At 41.5% G+C, this 20,702-nt stretch overlaps 1 non-coding gene across 1 annotated transcript; it reads left to right on the forward strand.

Moving 5' to 3' along the window:
- Positions 1-14,292: 14,292 nt before the first annotated feature.
- On the forward strand, positions 14,293-14,364 carry TRNAY-AUA (transfer RNA tyrosine (anticodon AUA)). The gene has a single exon. It is a non-coding gene; the product is annotated as a tRNA-Tyr (tRNA).
- The last annotated feature ends 6,338 nt before the right edge of the window (positions 14,365-20,702 follow it).

Below are 20,702 nucleotides of genomic sequence, written 5' to 3' on the forward strand. Positions count from 1 at the left end.
TTAATTAGAAAATAGAAAGTCAATAAAATCAACTAATCAAAGAGCTATTACTTTGAAGCAAACAAACAATACAGTGAATAAAGCCTTGTTAAGGCTAACTGATCAAAAGAAAGAAAAACAGAAATATAACCAGAATTATCTTATTTCTGAAATATAATTATTTAAAATTTATCTCAATATATTTAAAAATAAAGAATCTTCCAGGAAAATATGATATATCAAAACCATGGTTTTGACTTGACTAATATGGTTTGATATGACTAATAGATAGTCATTCAGAATGGTCCAATAATCACAGATTTTAAGTTGCCAAAGAAATACCACCTTCCTCACCTCTGTTCATCTAACCTAGATATTTTAATGGTTTAAAAATCTGATCATTTCTGTAGTATTACTGTTCTAGAGCACAGAAAAACAAAACAGAGATAATTACAATTGTTTTTATTTAGTTAACTGGCTGAGCCTACTACCAAAAACCAAAAAGAAAAAAAAAAAAAAACATAGAATAAAACTACAGAGCAACTTCATTTGTGGATACATATTAAATATTTCCAAACTATTATCAATGATGTCTAGCAGCGAAGTAGGTATATATTGATAGGTAGGTAGATTGATAAGTAGTTTTACTGTTAGTAAAAAAGATATACATTCTCCTTATAGAAACCAAACAACTCAAAAAAACAAAACAAAAATCACTTGAATTTCCATTATCAAGGTACAACCACTGCTAACATTTGGATAAACATTCCTCCCTTTTCCCTATATATATACATATATATAGTTGAGTGTAAACAATTTTGTGTGAAGGGAATCATTATATATGTACATAATATATGAAAACTGATAATTTTACTCAACAATATGTCATGGACATTCATCCATGTCAATAAATATAGATCTACACCATTTGTAATGGTCACCTATTATTCAATTGTTTTTATGTACCATAATTTATTTAACCATTTTAATGGATATATGGGTTGTTTCCAATTTGGTGCCACTATAAATAGCTCTATGATACACTCCTTGGGCATAAATCTCTCCCCATTTTGTGATTACTCTTTAAAAATAAGGTTGCTGCAGGGAATTCTACTCAATACTCTGTAATGAGCTATATGGGAAAAGAATCAGTTATATATATATAACTGATTCACTTTGCCGTACACCTAAGTTTAACACATTGTAAATCAACTATATGCCAATAAAAATTAATTAAAAATAAAATTAAATTTAAAAGTAAAAGGTTGCTGAATCATATAGCATATATTTCTAATACTTTTCTACGACTAGATTGCCTTCTGGAAAAGCTAGGAAAGTGAAAGTGTTAGTTGCTCAGTCGTGTCTGACTCTTTGCAACCCCATGGACTGTAACCTGCCAGGCTCCTCTGTCTATGGCATTCTTCAGGCCAGAATACTGGAGTGGGTCACCATTCCCTTCTCTAGGGGATCTTGCTGTCCCAGGGATCAAACCCAGGTCTCCTGCATTGAAGCTCGATTCTTTCCATCTGAGCCGCCAGGGCTTATACCTATTTATAGTTCTATCAACTGTGCTTGAGAAAACAATCGCCTCACACCCTCACCAGCCCACGGTATTGTCAATTGTCTGGTAGCAGACAATGACTTGAGAAAGGTTAAGACCAACTGTGTAGTAACTTAACTCGTCATTTCTAACATGTATTTATTCAAGAAATAATATATTAAATGCCCATAGGTACCAGAAGTTGGGCCAGGCCTAACCAGTGCTTATTGTCAATAATCAACGAGAGAGGTGTGGTCACTGGCCTCAAAAAAAAACATTTCCTGAGAGGGGTGCGAAGACACTAAATTAACAAATGAATAACAAGAAAATAATCTCATGTTGAGATTAGTGGTTGGCAGGAAACTAAGGTATTTTAAGAACAACAGGAGAAGGACCTACTTTGGACAGGAGAATTGGAAATTGCATTTCTGAAGAAGTGATGCTTCACCAGAGATAAGAAATATGGAGCAAAATAGGCCCTAAAGCAGAGGGAACCACCCAAAATGGATCTAAGGCCAGAAAAGATTCTAAGGCAAGAAAGAAAGTATATTCAAGGAAAGTAGGGAGGTCAGCATAGCTAGAGAATAGCAGAATAAAGAGAGACTTGAGGGGGAGGCAGGAACCAGGCCAGGCACAGCCTTGAAGACCATAGTGAAGATGCTGAGCTATCTTCTAAGTACTGTGGGAAGATGCTGAAGGACTTTAAGTATGATAGAATTAGATGTACCTTGTACAAAGTCTCATTATCAACTCTCTGAAGATTAGTTGAGTGGTTCTTGGCTTAGAGAGGTGAATAAAGAGTGATACTATTCACTGAAATGGGGAGGCCCGGGTGAGAATAGGTGTGAGGGTAGATAAATGGCCATTTTACATGTGTGCAGGCAGCTTCCCCCGTGGCACGAGTGTAACGCACCCACCTGCCAATGCAAGAGACCCAAGAGAAATGGGTTCGATCCCTGGTTTGGGAAGATCCCCTGGAGGAGGACACAGCAACCCACTTCAGTATCCTTGCCTGGAGAATCCTATGGACAGAGGAGCCTGGCAGGCTACAGTTCATAGGGTTGCAAAGAGTCGGACAAGACTGAAGTGACTTGGCATGCACGCATGGACGTATGAAGGTAGAAATGTTCGTGAATCATCCAAGTGAAGATGCAACATGTATAGCACTGGCATGCATAAGTTTAGGGCTCAGATTTTTAAAAAGCTGATATCTATTTGGGAGTTTTCACCATAGGGTTGGTATGTAATTGGATAGGTTTATCTAGGGAAAGAGTAAACATTGAGAAGAGATTAGGGGAAAAAAAATAATTAAAAATAAGAGGCACACCAGAGTGTAAAATTACGGTCAAAGAGAAAAGACTAGAAGGAGATAGGAGTAATGTCAATAATAATGTCAGAGATGTCAGTAATTGACAACTTTTTAACTAAAAATATTTTAAGCTGTATAAACCAGGAATACAAGGATTTTAGGACTCAGAAAATACCCATGCCATTTTTCACACTAGAAAAATAAGGACAAATCATGTGGTCAGTTTTTTTGACCTTTTAGATTTCACTACTTCAGACTTTGTGCAAAATAGTGTTGAGTCCTCTGAGGTCACCTTGGACCAAGGAGAAGATGAGAAAGCTGTCCACTCCCTGATGTAAGTGGCTGAGAGCTCCTCAGTGCGGGGCAGAGAGGAGATAGAAAGAAGCTGGAATGTGCCAGGGATGGGGGACTGGCTCCCATCTCCTCCCACCAAGAAAAGCATGCAAATGTTCTCCATAACCATGACCTCCAGTACCAGTGGTATGAGAAGAATCCATGCTTCCTACTGGGGATCGAAGAATCTTTCCTTCCTTGGGAAAAACATAAAGCACTGGGCATCTTACCACAGGATCTGGCCTATTCATTCCTGTAAGTTTCTGATAGAAAATACCAGCCTCTGGCAAACAATAGTCTTCACACATGTAGCCTCTGGTAAGTCAGGAAAATTTCCGTTATTGGTTTTCTTGTTCTTCAACATATAACTGGGAAAAGAGAACTCCAGGGGGATTCCTGATCAGAAGCATGAGTCTTTATGATAAAAAGATGCAATCACAGAGGATGGTACCTGTACAAGCAACACTTTAGACATTGTAATACAGCAAATTACAACGTTCTAGCCAAAACAACATTTAGATAATGATCAATTCCTATTACACTGGGTCAAATACAAGCCCCAAAGAATGGGAGACACATTTATCTTTCAGTGGCCTGTGCAAATCCCTTGGTGGAGGGTGGGGAGGGGATGCGAAAGATCACTTTTAAAAAATCAATATCTTTATTGATTAATCAAGCTACTGTGATTTATCGGGCACTCATTCATTTGTTTGTTACAGTCATCTCATGCATTGCCTCTGACTGTGATAAATGGTCTGGACTCTACTTTTGGAAAGAGAGAAGATTTTTAGCTGCTGTTCTTGCAGCGTGGGCCTTTTAGATGCCTGCATATCTGGTTCCATGGCAAGTTCAAACTTGCAGACTGCTGTGGAGTGTGGCCTTGAAAATATCAGACTCTCCCAATGTAAAGAGATCAAAAAGCAGCACACGCGGACATCACCTCTGGATTCTTCCAAAAGGAAAACAGGAAGCTGAACCAGAAGTATGCTTGATAGCCAGGACATATGATACTAACCTGGTGAGGAGTTACCATCACAGAACAAGCCTGGCTTTTGGGGGGTTATTTTCTGTGTGTTCTCATTATGTTGTGTGTGCTCAGTCATGTTCAACTCTTTGTGGCCCCATGGATTGTAGCCCTCCAGTCTCCTCTGTCTGTGGAATTTTCCAGGCAAGAATACTGGAGTGGTTGCCTTCTCCTCCAGGGCATCTTCCTGAGCCAGGAATCAAACACAAGTTTCTTGCATTCGCAGACAGATTCTTTACCACTGTACCACCTGGGAAGCCCCTCTTGTTTTGTTACCAATAGACTGATTTCTATAACTGCATTGTTTTACAAATGTTACATATCTTTATTTTTGTCTCCAAGGTCCCTTTTAACTGCATTCAGTAAATATGATCCTTCTTTGCCTCTGGATGAAAAGTCTATTGTAAGGTATTATTATTGCTTATTCTCTTTTCTTTAGTTGCTTATTCTTGGGTAATCGGTTCACTCTGATCATTTTAAGACAATGCAGTGGCACATGCAGTCATAAGAATGTCCAGTTCAAGATATCCAAATTCCAGACTTGAAAGTTCCCTGCTGGTCTAGTGGTTGGGATTCGGCACTTTCACTGCCATGGCCTGGGTTCAATCCGTGGTGGTTGGGGAACTGAGATCCCATGGTGCAACCAAAAATACTCCAGACCTGCCTTAGTGTTCTAGCTGCTCTCTTTTATGTAAGGGAAGGGAGCAAGGTACTTTCTGTAATCTCATCCCACAAGCTTCTGCCCCTACTTAACTCCCAGGTGCTGGGTCACAAGCTGAAGCAGGAGGGGTGAAAATGGACCAGTTCTTCCCCAGGTAGGAGGCTTTGCACACTCTGGTCCGGCCACATGGTGAAATCTGCATCCCCAAGACCCTGATGCTGGGAAAGATTGAGGGCAGGAGGAAAAGAGGGTGACAGAGGATAAGATGGTTGGATGGCGTCACCAACTCAATCAACATGAGTTTGAACAAACTCCAGAAGATGGTGAAGGACAGGGAAGCCTAGCATGCTGCAGTCCATGGGGCTGCAAAGAGTCAGACAAGACTGAGCGACTGAACACGTGGTACTCAGCAGACAAATAGAGGTGACATCTTCTCTCCAGGGATACTTGCACTGGCTCCTCAGAAATTCCCTGCTAGACTTGCTGGCCTATAGGTACTTTGTCCCTGGCCACGTAAATATCCATTCCAAGAGGCCTCTTGGAATCCTTTTCAGGCCTTGGCTATGCTTCAGAAGGGTTTCTGCTCACATTCCCCCCACTCTTCCTGCTGGCCTACTGGACCCTCAGTGAGCTTCTGGCTGATCTCTGTTCCTGATGGCCCACATCTAGACCTCCCTTCCCTTACAATCAGGAATTACAGATCAATTTCAATGGGACATCAAAGATGACCCAGCATCCTAGATTGCCCAAGTCAAGCCTGTTTTTACTACTGAAAGTACCATGAATCAGGAAACCTTGCAGTCCTGGGCAAACTGAGACCCTAGCATCAGGTTTTCCTGGCTGCACCTCTACTTCTCACCCCCTGATGGCTTCCAACAGTCAAACCCACCCAAGGCCACCATGTACTTGAGCTTTCTTGGTCCTAAGCCTGGTACTAGTTCTGTGTGTCTCCTAACCACAAAGCCTGGCTTTGAAAACTCAAGGAAATCCTCTTGAAGACCCTCTTGTTTGAGAATAGAAGGTAGCACCCCTGTCTGCTAAATCAGAGGTCACATCTCACACGCCCACAACAAGAAGCTACCAGGGTTCCAGGGAGGCTCTAGGTTTCTAAGATTACCCTCACTGGTGAACTGATGTGTTGAAAGCATCTTCTTGAGAATTTATTTCCAATTAAGTTCAATTAACTGGAAAGCTTACATCTTGTTTAAGTTATATGACACAGATTCACTCTTTCAAATGCAGGAAGCTGTAAGCAATAGACCCATTCCAGTGGGCTTCCCTACTGGCTCAGATGGTAAAGAATTCACCTGCAGCACAAGAGACTCAGGTTCGATCCCTGGGTGGGGAGAATCCCCTAGAGAAGTGCATGGTTACCCACTCCAATATTCTTGACTGGAGAATCCCATAAACAGAGCAGCCTGGTGCGCTACAGTCCATGAGATCACTAGAGTCAGACACGACTGAGCAACTAATACTGCTACTGCTACTATAAGCAACATACACCTCTAGGCCTCACCCACGATCCCTTTCTCCAAAGGAGCCTAACCTCCAAAGCTGTATGTCTCCTTTCCAGCTATATATCAGTGAAAATGACAATGCTTGAGGACCTAGGTGGATCACGAAGTGCCCATCCAAAGTGCCTTCTTGGGTGGCACAGAACAACTCAGCAGACCCCAGCAAGTCCACTTGGCACCAGGCTCACTATGGCAAGTGCCTGGACTTGGTGCTGGAGGTGAAACATGGTGCAAGAACATAACAGAGACTCTATTTGTATGGATAACAGTTCAGTGCCAGCATCTAGAGTTTCACAAATAATTTTTTCTCCACAGACTAAGGATTCCCAGGTCTTTCCATTTCATATCATTACTAAGCTTAGCTGAAGTGGGGAAAAAAAAAATATGCCTCATTCAGCTACTTTTTTTCTCATGCAGCTAGTAAAATAGCTCTGCTAGAACTGTAGTTGACACTTGGGCCTCTGGGACTAACTTGCAAATTTCCTTAAAATTCCACTATCAGTCAAAAGCTGCACTATTTCTCACTGCCATTTTCATTCTAAAAACTTGAGGCCTTTTGCTACCCAGGCCCAGATTCACACTAGAGATTCCAAGCGCCCAAACTGCAGTGTTCCCTGGACACTCCTCATGAAGTTCTTCTACCTCTCTTATCCTGGGCTCCTAGCCAAATTCCCACATCTCATGACTTTGTCCCTTCAACCCTGCACATCTGTTCCTGCTTTACGATTTTTTTTCCTAGTAGGCTGATTGCTCAGATCCTGCCAACCAGAAACAACTCTTCCTGATTCTTCCCAAGTTCTGTTTGTTTCTGCATGCAGAGAAAAACCTTCATGTGTTCCAGTTACCTACCTCAGCATCATTCTCATTATCAATGGTTCCCACTGACCTCTCCAAAATGATCATACCCTGGCTCAGGATGCCAGTACTCCAGGAGTTGTATTTGAGCATGCAGGTCTGCCTAGGCAGTACTAACATAAAACCACAAAATATCAGTAATCAAAAAAAACTTCGGTTCATTGGGTTGCAGCCAGATGAAGATAATCTCAATTTCACACAAGACTTTATGAAGGCTGTAATATGCAAAAGAGCTGATGCCAGAGCTCACATGCATAGCGGGCAGTATAATGATGCCTTTTCTTCAATCATCCTTAATACAAGCTGATGCCATAGTGACCCAACCTCCTCCTCTATGAGGACAGAAAGAGAACAAGAATATCAAGGTCATGGCGCAACATATACAAATGTGAAATCACTACATTGTACGCAGGAAACTAATATAATATTGCATGTCAAATATACTTCAATAAATTGTTTTAAAATAAAAACCAGCAAAATAAAATTTTAAAAAAAGAATCTCAAGGTGTCTGTCTGATGAGTGCCACACATTCCAATATGTGTAATAATAAGGAAAATGAACTCTGGTACAAAGACTCTAAGTTAAAGAATGGGAGGTTATAGAAGTTTGGTCCACAGGTAGTTCACTGACGACCTCTGAGGAGAAATGCCTCCAGTGCCATTTTTCAGGAAGTATACAGAGCCCCAGGGTTGGGGTGGAAATTAAGACAGACGTGGCCTCAATGCTCACAGGCCATACCAGAGTAGGTAAACTAGTATTAAACAAGCAGTTATTATAACGCACAATCACTCCCGTAATAAGACGAGTAGGGTTTTATAGGAACATATAAGAAGAAATACGTAAGGAATGAAACAGGGATGGTGGCTGGTCAAGGAACCCCTCTCTAGGGAAATAATAGCCTGGACTAAATAGACTGGCAGGCACAAGTGCCATACTATTGGATGGAGGGACGGATGGATGAATGAATGAATGAAACTACAAATGAGCTAAATACCATCACAGATGCTCAAGGTGCTTGAACTAAATTTTTGCTTCACTATGATCATTTGATTTTGAGACTATGTAAGTAAATAATATGTCACTGAATTGATATAAGCATCCCTCATACACTGATCCTTCAAAATTACCCATCCCATTAGGGGAAATAAGTATAACATGCTTATTTAATTATTGTGATGAATATATCTTAACACTTATGAATACCTTACAAATATTCATTTTGCTCTATATTAACTTAGTAGTTTGTAGTTGAATTTAGATGGAGATTGTTCTCTTTCACCTAAAATTTCCACTTACTTAACTTTAAAAATACATTCCATTAGAACCATAAGACTCAGTTGCAATGACTCAGTATATCCTTCACGAGAGCTGATTCTCCAACATTTTATTACATCTCTGGAAATTTTCAACTAGTAAGGCTTTGTTTCAAAAAGTTTAGAAAAGCAAAAACGAATACTGGCAGCCCCATGAAAATGGAAAGAGGAGAGTCCTCCAACAAAAGTACAAAATCCTTTTAGATTCACAACGTGTCACAGTCCCTGGCTACGTGCCTCCAGTGTGCGGGGTAGCTGGAAACACGGCCCATGCTCACTGCCAGCGTCACTCCACCTACCAACAGGACAAAAATGTTCCCGGAGACCGAACACGTTTCAGAATGGGTAAGCATTCTTCATCAGTAGTTTCTAGTGTCTTTTTCCACCTAACCTCTCTCCCTAGTCTTTCAGGGGAGCAGAGGAAAATAGGTCTCTGAGGCATTTGCGTGTTTGTTCCTTCCAGATACTGTCAAAGTGACAGGAGCAGCCAGCAATCATTTGAACTGTTCTCGTGAAAATGTATCTCCTCCCTGCTTTTGGCTTAGCAAGGCACTATTTTCCTTTAGTGGATGATGATGTGTTAAATAACCTATAGCAGATGGTGTAAAAATATTAGCCTCACTAGAAGAATTCTGGACGTGTTGAAAAAGTCACCCTAAAGGCATTTGCTCTCAAGTTTCCTCTCCATTTACTCCAGCCAAGGGCTCATAGGGTCTTCTTAGGGCTCTGAAGTCAGTGGCGACTAACATTGCTCAGCCAGCCTAAACATCACCCATGGTTGGAATGAACACTGTATTTAAAGATATAAAACATGAAGTTCACCTTCCAGAAGGAAGATGTTACTGACAGTTGTTTCTGCATTTAATTCTCCCCTCAGGTCTAAGAGTGCTCTCAAAATGTTCTTCCCATGACTCTTGTCAGTGCCCAAAGGAATGGCCTAAAGAACCATCCAGCCTTCATCTGAAGGAACTTCCAATATGTGGCAGGGAAGTGATGAAAAATTTGCATCAGAGACATGGCTTAAGGACATGAATCAATGAGTATGTATGGGGGCTTCCCTGCTGGCTCAGTGGTAAAGAAGCTTCCTGACAATGCAGGAGACATGTATTTGATCCCTGGTCTGGGAAGATACCACATGCTGTGAAGCAACTAAGCCTGTGCACCACAGTTATTGAGCCTGCGCTGTATAGTCTGTCCTCCATGACAAGAGAAGCCACTGCTATAAGGAGCCTTCACACCACAACTAGAGTGCAACCCCCACCCCACCGCAACAAGAGATAAAGGCTGAGCAGCGACAATGACCCAGCACAACCAAAAAGCAAAAAATAAATATTTTCAAAAATTGAGTACGTATGACTTGGAGAATTGTACCTACAAATACACCCCCTTGGGATGGCAGAATTCATTTTCATTATTAACTGTAATAATTATCTCTAGTCAAAGCTTCATGAAATTAGTAAAAGTTAAGTTGTATTTAGTGGCTATCTTATGATTTAGTAATTTTTTTACTAAAAAAAACTTTTTTAACTTTTATTAATTTAATTTGCATTCATTATTCAGAGAGCCACAAAGCAGCCAGCTTGTACCAAAATCATTAGGTCAGCAGAATGGACTTTCATCTCAATCTCAGTCTAATGGGAAATGATACCGTGTGTAATGTGCCAATGTGATGTCCAGTGGGAGTCTGTGCACTGAATGTAACCCATGTGCCTGACAGCCTCCAGTTTCTCCATGATCATGACGGACACTCAGAACCCTGGGAAACTCTCATGGTCAACACTCACAGCCTGGCCACAATTAAGGCACCTGGACACCATGAACTGACCATAGGATCATTACATGATATCAATTTCAGAATCCCAGGCCATCCCTCCTTCCCAAGACCCTCATCACTAGATGGATCTTTCCTGCACTGTCTTCTCCTCAAAGTTCCCACATCTTTTCCCCGTCCTCATTCTCTGCAATCAACTGGCTTCCAACTTCACTGTTAGTTGAAACGATTTGAAGAGAACTCCATAGCTCCCATAATCACATCCAAACACCTTCCTGTATTGGGGTCCAGATCCTCTGCTCTTGTTTCTGTCTTCTGTGCTCTTTCTGTACTCCTAAAGTTGTGGCTCAGTTGGTAAAGAATCTGCCTGCAATGTGGGAGACCTGGGTTTGATCCCTGGGTTGGGAAGATCCCCTGGAGAAGATATAGGCTACCCACCCCAGTATTCTGGCCTGGAGAATTCCATGGACTGTATAGTTCATGGGGTCTCAAGGAATCGGACACAACTAAGCGACTTTAATTTTCAAAGTCAGACAGCCAACATATATGCTGAACGGCATTCTCATTTATCCAGCATTATCACTCTAGCATTTCTCTTTCTCTTGCATCATCAATTCATCACCCTCACTGATTTTTCCCATTAGCCTAGGGAATACTCTCATTTCTCCCATTGTAAACTAAAAACAACCCTCTCACAATCCCATTTCACCCTTCAGCCACTCCCCATGTCTTTCCTCCTCCCTTTGCAGGAGAATTCCTTCAATTAGTTGCCGACCTCATCGCCTGCAATTCTTCTGTTTGCTCTTAGCCTATGTCATCAACCTTTTGCTCCCACAACTGCACACCAAAAAATGTACTTACTATTGTCACCTTTATGTTCTACTACACTTTTCACTTTCCTGCACTGGAGAAGGAAATGGCAACCCACTCCAGTGTTCTTGCCTGGAGAATCTCAGAGATGGGGGAGCCTGGTGGGCTGCCGTCTATGGGGTCACACAGAGTTGGACACGACTGAAGTGACTTAGCAGCAGCAGCAAATTGACCAAATCTTTGGGGATCATCCTTATCAATACATAAGCCAGCTCTGGGAATTGAGAAACAATGAAAGAATCCATCATCCGTCTTGATAAATTGAAGATTACGTCTCTGGGTCCTCTGCTCCCCCTATGATGCAAGATCTTTTTTCAACTGCAATTTCCTGAACAAACATATTACACAAATTAGCAGGTATATAGGTCAATGAATACCACCCTGAATAACACAAAATTGAATTTACTCCATTCCCTGCCTCTTGTGTACATACACAGTGAAGGGATTGGTGGGGCATGTCAGTTGGCATCTAAACCTCTTCCTGCCATATGGGGCAGTCGTCAAAAAGGCAACATTAATTTATTTGAACAGATTTGTGTCATTGTCTCTCTTAGGAAAAAGGGTCAGAAGAAAACTACTGCTTTTGTTCAAAAATATTCCCCTCCACTAGCCAGGCCTATAACTGACTACATTTGTTAAGTATTCATCTTTAAGGGTTAAAACATTGCTGTCCAATAAATTTATCAGTTACCTAGCCATCACATTAACAGATTTTTTAGGTACTTAATAAGTGACTGACATTCATTAATACATATCAGAGAGTAGGGCCCAGAGGAGGGAAAAGAGTTTGGGAGAGAGGAAAAACCCTAGTGGCATGAGGTCCTGGAGAGGAGTGAGGGGGAAACTGTCGCTTGGAGAGAGGGTTCCCTGGCCATGGCATCTAAGGAGCCAACACCAAAGGATGTGAAGACAAGACATAGAAAGAAGGGGCAGAAGAATACGGACACGCTCAGCTTTCTAAACACTTTTGCCCAAGAGTAATCCTGCCTTTAAGATGCTTGACCTTCATTCTTGCCTCTCAAGGCTACTGTCTTATTTTTAAGCTTGTAAGAGATTACATTCTGATAGAAATGATAGCCCCCAGAACCTTTTAATACCTATTTTGAGTAAAGGAACAATAAAGTAGGTTATATTTGTTGACTTGAATTGGCTTCGCATCATCTTTTTCCCATTTAAATGTATATTCCTTACATTTTATTTGATTTATTTATCTTTTATTCCTTACATTTTAAATGCATCCTTCCTCCCCTTTTTTGGTCTTTGTGTCTAGTATCCATTTTTTTGCTCAAATATTGCCTTTCTGTACAGGATGATGAAAGTTCCCCACCTTCCAACTTATTATTCTCTAGTTCAACATTTTCCATTCACATGTATATTATTTTCCCCAAATTACCTGATTATCTGTACTGCTTAAGCAAATATGGCTGTTTTGTTTGCTTGGGGTTTTCTTTTACTTTTTTTTTTTTTTTTTTTGGCCTCACCAGTAAGCATGTGGATTTTAGTTCCCTGACCTTCAATCGAACCCACACCTCCTACATTGGAAGGATGGAATCTTAACCACTGGATCAGCAAGGACATTCCATGCAAATGGTTCTAATAAAGCCAATGTATTCTTAATTTCTGGTATATCAATTACCCTCATCTCAACTGGTAATAGAAATAATTCCTTAAAAAATCAGGTGGAGGGATTGAGGCCAACCTTGGAACAGGACAGAAATTAATCTTCTCAGGACTGCAGTTCCCAACCTTAAGCTCAATAGAAGGGTTAGAGCTGGGATCTTAGGATGTTAAAATCAGAGTGAAATTTAGAAAGGACTGTCACACACCAACACTTCAGCATGCTGATAACAAGATGGATGGGCAGAAAAGTTGGAGAGATTTTTGTCCACAGTTTTAAAGCTGCTACTGCTAAGTCGCTTCAGTCATGTCCGACTCTGTGCAACCCCATAGACAGTAGCCCACCAGGCTCCCCTGTCCCTGGGATTCTCCAGGCAAGAACACTGGAGTGGGTTGCCATTTCCTTCTCCAATGCATGCAACTGAAAAGTGAAAGTGAAGTCACTCAGTCGTGTCTGACTCTTCGTGACCCCATGGACTGCAGCCCACCAGGCTCCTCCATCCATGGGATTTTCCAGGCAAGAGTACTGGAGTGGGGTGCCATTGCCTTCTCTGAGCTTTAAAGCTAAACTCTCACGGAAGTTTTTACTAGGTAATATTTTTTGGTCAGAGACCCCAAAGATTCTGGGCAAAGGATTTATACGCAAACAATAAAGTAATGTGAAGCGGTGAGGTCAGTGACTAAGGTCTGGCTGGTGAGGGGGTAGGGAGTATTGAAATCTCCCAGGGCATCTGACTCTCTCCGCGAGTGTGGGCAAAGCAGTCCAGAAGCCCACAAACAACAGGCTGAAAGCAACCAGCAGGAACAGTCCATTATGAGCAAAAGCTTATTTGTACCATTTTTCATAGAGAATTGACTCATGGACACAGCAGGGGAAGAGGAGAGTGGGACAAAATGTGAGAGTAGCATTGACATATATACACGACCATGTGTAAAACAGATAGCTAGTGGGAAGCTGTTGTATAGCACAGGGAGCTCAGCTAGGTTCCCTGGAGGGGTGGAATGGGGGTGGGTTGGGAAGGAGGCTCAAGAGGGAGGCGTTATATGTATACTTAACGCTGATTTGTGTTGTTGCACAGTTGTACAACGGAAACTCCCTGGAGGAGGGCATGGCAACCCACTCCAGTATTCTTGTCTGGAGAATCCCCATGGACAGAGGAGCCTGGGGTTACAGTCCATGGGGTCACAAAGAGACATACCCAGCAGAGTGACTAAGCAAAGCACAGCAGAAACTAACACAACATCGTTAAGCATTTATACTCCAATAATAATTTTTTTTTTAATTTCAAAAGACAAAGAAGCAAAAGCTCATAGGAGCTGAGGTTGCTGCACTCAGAAGGAAAAGAGATCCCAAGCAAAGTATCAACAGTGTCTGCTCCAGGCATTGTCTCCAGCTCCACAAGTGTCACTTCATCCTATCACAGCAGGACGGGAGAAGGATATTTTCCCCTTTGGTCCCCTCCTAGGGCTTGTGCAATTAACTTCTAGTATTCTACACCAGGGCTTCCCTGGTGGCTCAGGGGTTAAAGCGTCTGCCTATAATGCAGGAGACCCGGGTTCGATCCCTGGGTCGGGAAGATCCCCTGGAGAAGGAAATGGTAACCCACTCCAGTATTCTTGCCTGGAGAATCCCATGGACAGAGAAGCCTGGTAGGCTACAGTCCAGAGGGTCGAAAAGAGTCGGACACGACTGAGCGACTTCACTTTCACTTTCACTATTCTACATTTAAAATATCATATTCAGATTTCACCTTAATCATGTTACTTGCCTGCTGTGGCTCCCTGTGGTTTAGAGGTTCAAGTCCAAACACTTCAGCTTGACAGTCAAGGTTTTCAAAGACATCATCCTAAACTCTACTTAGAGGCTAGGTTCCAAAAATGAGGAAAGACGTTGTGTTTGAAGCAAAGTGTTAGCTGTTTCTCTTACATCTGACACCTTTCTACCTCCATCCTTTACTGAAGCCAACCAACCTCCCAGCACTGCCTAATCAGCAAATCTCCATCCATCTAAGTCAACCTTGCAAAATCTCACTCTCAGTGTGTTATTTGGTACAATCCTTTCTGATCACATTTACTTAAAAGAATACCTTGTCCTCTGAGATACCATTACTAGTTTTATCTCAACTATGCATTTGGCAATATTTATCCTGTGAAATCTTTCCTTTGAAGTTCTTTACTGATTTTAATTAACAGACTTCATTTTTTTAGGCTAGTTTTTAAGTTTATAGAAAAACAGAGCAGAAAAGTAGGAAGCTCCCATATACTCCCTGTCTCCTCTGCCTTTAATTTCCATTATCATCATCTTGTATTTGTGTGGTACACTTGTCACAACTGTGGAACCAATACTGAGCCAAACTAATCTATTAGTTCACATTAGATTTCACTCTCTGTGTTGTCCAGTTCTCTTAATTTTGACAACTGCACAAGGTCATGTGTCCCCCATTATATTCTCATACAGAAGAGTTTCACTGCCTAAAAATTCCCCTGTGCTTCACCTGTTTACCCCTCCCGACTCTCCATCTGAACCCTTGACAACCACTGATATTTTTACTGTTTCCATAGTTTTGCCTTTCCAGGAATGCCTTATTCAGCTATTTTTAAATCTCACTACTGTTCAAAAGTTCATGCACTTGTTTCCTACTTCCTCAAACAGATGGAAAACTTCTCATTACATATTAGCATTTGCTAGAGAAAGAGCCATGTGCCTGTAGACTTTAGTAAATATGCACTGATTTTATTTGAATGAACTTGGAATCATCTTTCTTTTCTCTCTAGGAAAATTACTAAAATACCTATATTTTGAAGTGGAGAATTGCCTTTCCAGTATGAGACAGATAAAGGTTCTTAAAGATAAAGAAAAGAAATCTTACCAAACAAAATGAACAACAAAAAAAACGTCGACAGATGAAGATAAAATACACTAAAACCAATAGGTGACAGAAACAAATTGATTAAAAATACAGCAGGGAAACCTGTGAATAATATTAACAAGAAATTTCAATATCTTAAGAAAATTGGAACTGATAATTTATGGGGAGGCATGAGAAAAAGGGACTTCCTTTGTGACTCAGCTGGTAAAGAATCTGCCTGCAATGAGGGAGACTTGGTTTGGATCCCTGGGTTGGGAAGATCCCCTGGAGAAGAGATAGGCTACCCACTCCAGTATTCTGGCCTGGAGAATTCCATGAACTGTATAGTTCATGGGGTCACAAAGAGTCGGTCACAACTGAATGACTTTCACTTTCATGTATGGATATGAGAGCTGGACCATAAAGAAGGCTCAGTGCGAAGAATTGATGCTTTGGGCTTCCCTGATAGCTCAGTTGGTAAAGAATCTGCCTGCAATGCAGGAGACCCTGGTTCAATTCCTGGGTCAGGAAGATCCCCTAGAGAAGGGAAAGGCTACCCACTCCAGTATTCTGGCATGGAGAATTCCATGGACTGTATAGTCCACAGGGTCACAAAGAGTTGGACACAACTGAGTGCTTTCACGTTCTTTCTTTTCTAATGAAAAACAGATTTGAATAATGATGAGTAAGCCATATTAATGGATGGAAAGATTCAGCAATATAAAAAGTCAATAATTCAAAAACTAGGCTATGGCTTATTTGTAAGTATTCGACAACATATTTCTCAAGCTCATCTGAAGAAAATAAATGATATGAATACCCAAAAGAGACTGTTAAAGAAAAACAAGGAGGAGCTTCCCTAACAGATATGAAAACATACTAATGATAAAGGTAAAAAGTTTAGATTCTAAAATGACTATGATCTTTGTTTTCTAAAACATGTCAAAAGCCAAAATAAGTTTCATAATTTTTAAATATAAGGGCAATTAAGACAGAGCTTAAAGAGAAGAGATAGGATCTAGAAAATAGAAATTTTTAAAAATCATAAAGTGAATAAAGGATTGTTGTTGTTGCTGTACAGTTGCTAAGTTGTGTCCAACTCTGCGACCTCATGGACTGCAGCACACCAGGCTCCTCTGTCCTCCACTATCTACCAGAGTTTGCTCAAAGTCATGTCCATTGAACATCATCTCATCCTCTGCCACCCTCTTCTCCTTTTGCCTTCAATTTTTCCCAGCATTAGGGTCTATTCCAATGAGTTGGATCTTCACATCAGGTGCCCAAAGTATTGGAGCTTCAGCTTCAGCATCAGTCCTTCCAATGAATATTCAGGGTTGATGCCCTGATTTACTTTTTTTGATCTCCTTGCTGACCAAGGGACTCTCAAGAGTCTTCTCTAACACCACAGTTCAAAAGCATTAATTCTATGGTCCTCAGCCTTCTTTATGGACCAACTCTTACATCTGTAATTGCCCTCAATAGCATATTGGACACCTTTCAACCTGAGGGTGCTCATCTTCTGGAGTCATATCTTTTTGCATTTTCTTGCCATCCATGGGGCAAGAATACTGGGGTGGGTTGCCATTTCCTTCTCCAGTGGACCATGTTTTCCCAGAACTCTTCACTATGACCCAACTGTCTTGGGTAGCCCTGCACAGTATGGCTCATAGCTTCACTGAGTTACGCAAGCCCCTTCCACACTACAAGACTGTGATCCTTGTGTGTGCCCTCAGTCTGACTCTTTGTGACCCCATGGAAGGGGAAAATAAAGGATACTAATAGATATATCAATACTAAGACTAGGGTATATTAACTAAAAACTCTCTATGAAGAGGGCTATTAAATACTTTTCATTTTTTGCATTGCTATGCAAAAAATGTCACTAAAAGTCCTCAGTAAAATGTGTACATAGACCCATACAATAATGCCACAAGGAAAGAATCCTGAAGACTTGAGGAATAGATGATGTATCAGCCATGCTTCCATACAGTACACAGTACCCACTTTGTATCTTTCTAAAAGAAGGGAATTTAAGAGAGAATATTATATACCTTCAAAATCTTTGGAATGGCTAAAGAAAAGGAAATCAGAGAGCCACAATAAGGCTTTCTCCTTGAAGATCATACATACTAGTGCGGCCAGGACCCAAATTCTGCTCTGCTGAGACCTTCGCTGCTAACATCATAAGCACCCTGCATCCATGAAACTGGTGACTAGACCGTGAAATGTGCATGAGTGCGTACTCAGTCATGTGCAACTCTTTGCAACCCCATTGGCTGTAGCCTGCCAGGCTCTTCTGACTATGGCATGTGGAATCCGGACATTCCCAACACCCACATGCTGGAGGTCACTTTCCACTGGCCACCACAGAAACGCTGCATCGACTCTCATTTTCACCTTTAAAAACTCATTCTTGTTTATCTAACTGGCACAACCCACTTCACATTTAGGAACAAGGGACACAATGGATTTTACCTTCCCAACCACTCTGAACAGAATGAGGATAAAATGCAGCCTTTGGAAGCATGCAAGACTTTTAAGCTAGAGAAGAAATATGAATGGTACATTTTTATGGAAAAAGGAAGTTCCATTTTGCTTCTCATTAAAGAAATAGAAATTAAACCAAAATAAGTATGATTTTTCTTCTAACATTTTAATGATAAATCCTGAGACAAGTACAGTGAGATGAAAATTCACTTGCACTACAAATGAAGAGGAAGTAGATACAATCTATCTGCATAGCAATTTGGCAATAGGAATCTAGATCCTTGGCCTTCCCAGGTGGCACTAGTGGGACCTGTCTGCCAATGCAGGAGATATGGGTCCGATCCCTTGGTTGGGAAGATTCCCTGGAGGAAGGCATGGCCACCCATTACAGTATTCTTGCCTGGAGAATCCAATCCCATGGAGAGAGGACCCTGGTGGGCTAAAGTCCATAGGATGGCAAACAGTTGGACACGACTGAAGCAACTTAGCACAGCACAGCATATATCCAGATCCTTGAACATGATTCCACCCTTTCACACAGTAATCTACTTTCAGGAATCTATCAGGAAATAATATGGTCTCCAATTTATAATCAGGAATATTGGCAATCAAAGAAAATAGGAAGCTATATTTATAAATGTGAAATATTAAAATTAACTAGTGCCCAACAGAAAGGAAAATACTTAGATAAGTTGTATTACCTCTATGCAATGGATTTTTACAATGCTTTGTAATGATGTTGGAAAGTCCTCATATGAAGTAAAATCAAGTAGGGCACAAAAATATTTAGACGATATGGAGCTAACTTTTCTAACTATTCACAAACTTGATGTAACAGAGATAAGAGCCTATAGGAAAGCACATAAATATGCTAACACTCTATCTCTGATGGAGGAAGGATGATGATGACTAAACTTAATTTTCATCTTGTCAGTGCTATGCATTTTCCAAATACTCTCGAGTAAAACTACACTTTCTATAGCACTACTAAAAACCAAAAATTATCATTAAAAAATAAACTTTTGAGAAATTAACTCTTCTCTTCCTTTCTCTCTAGTTTGAAAATGTTTAAGTATATTTTAGTAACTAAGGATCTCATCACAATTTACAATTAAGTTATAACATGCCCTTAACTGGGGGGGAAAGGAAAAGAAGGCGGAAGAGGATGAGATGGTTGGATGGCATCACTGATTCAATGGACATGAACTTGGGCAAACTTCAGGAGATGGTGAGAGACAGGAAGGCCTGGCATGCGGGAGTCCATAGAGTCTCAAAGAGCTGGACGTGACTTAGCAACTGAACAACAATTTGGGGAAGCTGTATTTTTAAAAGTCATGGAGGGGAAGATAGGGCAAGATTGGACTGAAAGTGGGCAAAGATACTGCGTCAAGTTCACAGACTTCTTAGCCTCCTCACCTATGACTAACCAGCAAACGCATCGGACACGTTTGTTTTCACATCTATTTCACCAGTTTAAATTCTGCAGAGCATTGAGAATCTCAGAAGAAAGACAAACTAATGAGATCTCTCCTTTTGTAAGATAATATTTGCTTCTTGGGCTTTCCTGGTAGCTCAGATAGTAAAGAATCTGCCTGCAATCTAGGAGATCTGGGTTCAATCACTGGGTGGGGAAGACCCCCTGGAGAAGGGAACAGCCACTCCAGTATTCTTGCCTGGAGGATTTCATGGACAGAGGAGCCTGGCGGGCTACAGTTCATGTGGTTGCAAGGAGAGGGACACATTTGCCTCTTACAGCGAAACTTCCGGAGAAGGCAACGGCACCCCACTCCAGTACTCTTGCCTGGAAAATCCCATGGACGGAGGAGCCTGGTGGGCTGCCCTCTATGGGGTCGCACAGAGTCGGACACGACTGAAGCGACTTAGCAGCAGGGAAACTTCATGAACATATAAATCTCTCAGATGTCAAGATTTTGTGTTACCTCCTTAAGAAACAAGTTTTAGAAAACGGTGAATACTAATCCTTTCATCTTCAGAGACAATTTCATGAGAACTGAGTGGATCCAGGGTGGTCAAATGAGAACCGTGAACAAAAGTGAATCAAGAGCATTGCTTTATGCAAGAAGATCTCAACACTAGAGGCCTTGCAGCCGACCCCGCCCCTCCATGGGTATCCAGGGCCACTTCCTTCTTCCCTTCCCCCTAGCCCTCTCCCCTCTTCACGTGTCCACAGCGCCCTCTGCTGTTCTGGATCTCCCCTGCACCGCACCAACGAGTTCAGTTCAGTTCAGTCGCTCAGTCGTGTCGGACTCTTTGCGACCCCATGAATCGCAGCACGCCAGGCCTCCCTGTCCATCACCAACTCCCAGAGTTCATCCAAACTCATGTCCATCGAGTCGGTGATGCCATCCAGCCATCTCATCCTCTGTCGTCCCCTTCTCCTCCTGCTCCCAATCCCTCCCAGCATCAGAGTCTTTTCCAATGAGTCAACTCTTCCCATGAGGTGGCCAAAGTATTGGAGTTTCAGCTTCAGCATCAGTCCTTCCAAAGAACACCCAGGACTGATCTCCTTTAGAAAGGACTGGTTGGATCTCCTTGCAGTCCAAGGGACTCTCAAGAGT

Source organism: Bos taurus, chromosome 12, assembly GCF_002263795.3.
Source record: "Bos taurus isolate L1 Dominette 01449 registration number 42190680 breed Hereford chromosome 12, ARS-UCD2.0, whole genome shotgun sequence".
Taxonomy (NCBI): Eukaryota; Metazoa; Chordata; class Mammalia; order Artiodactyla; family Bovidae; genus Bos; species Bos taurus.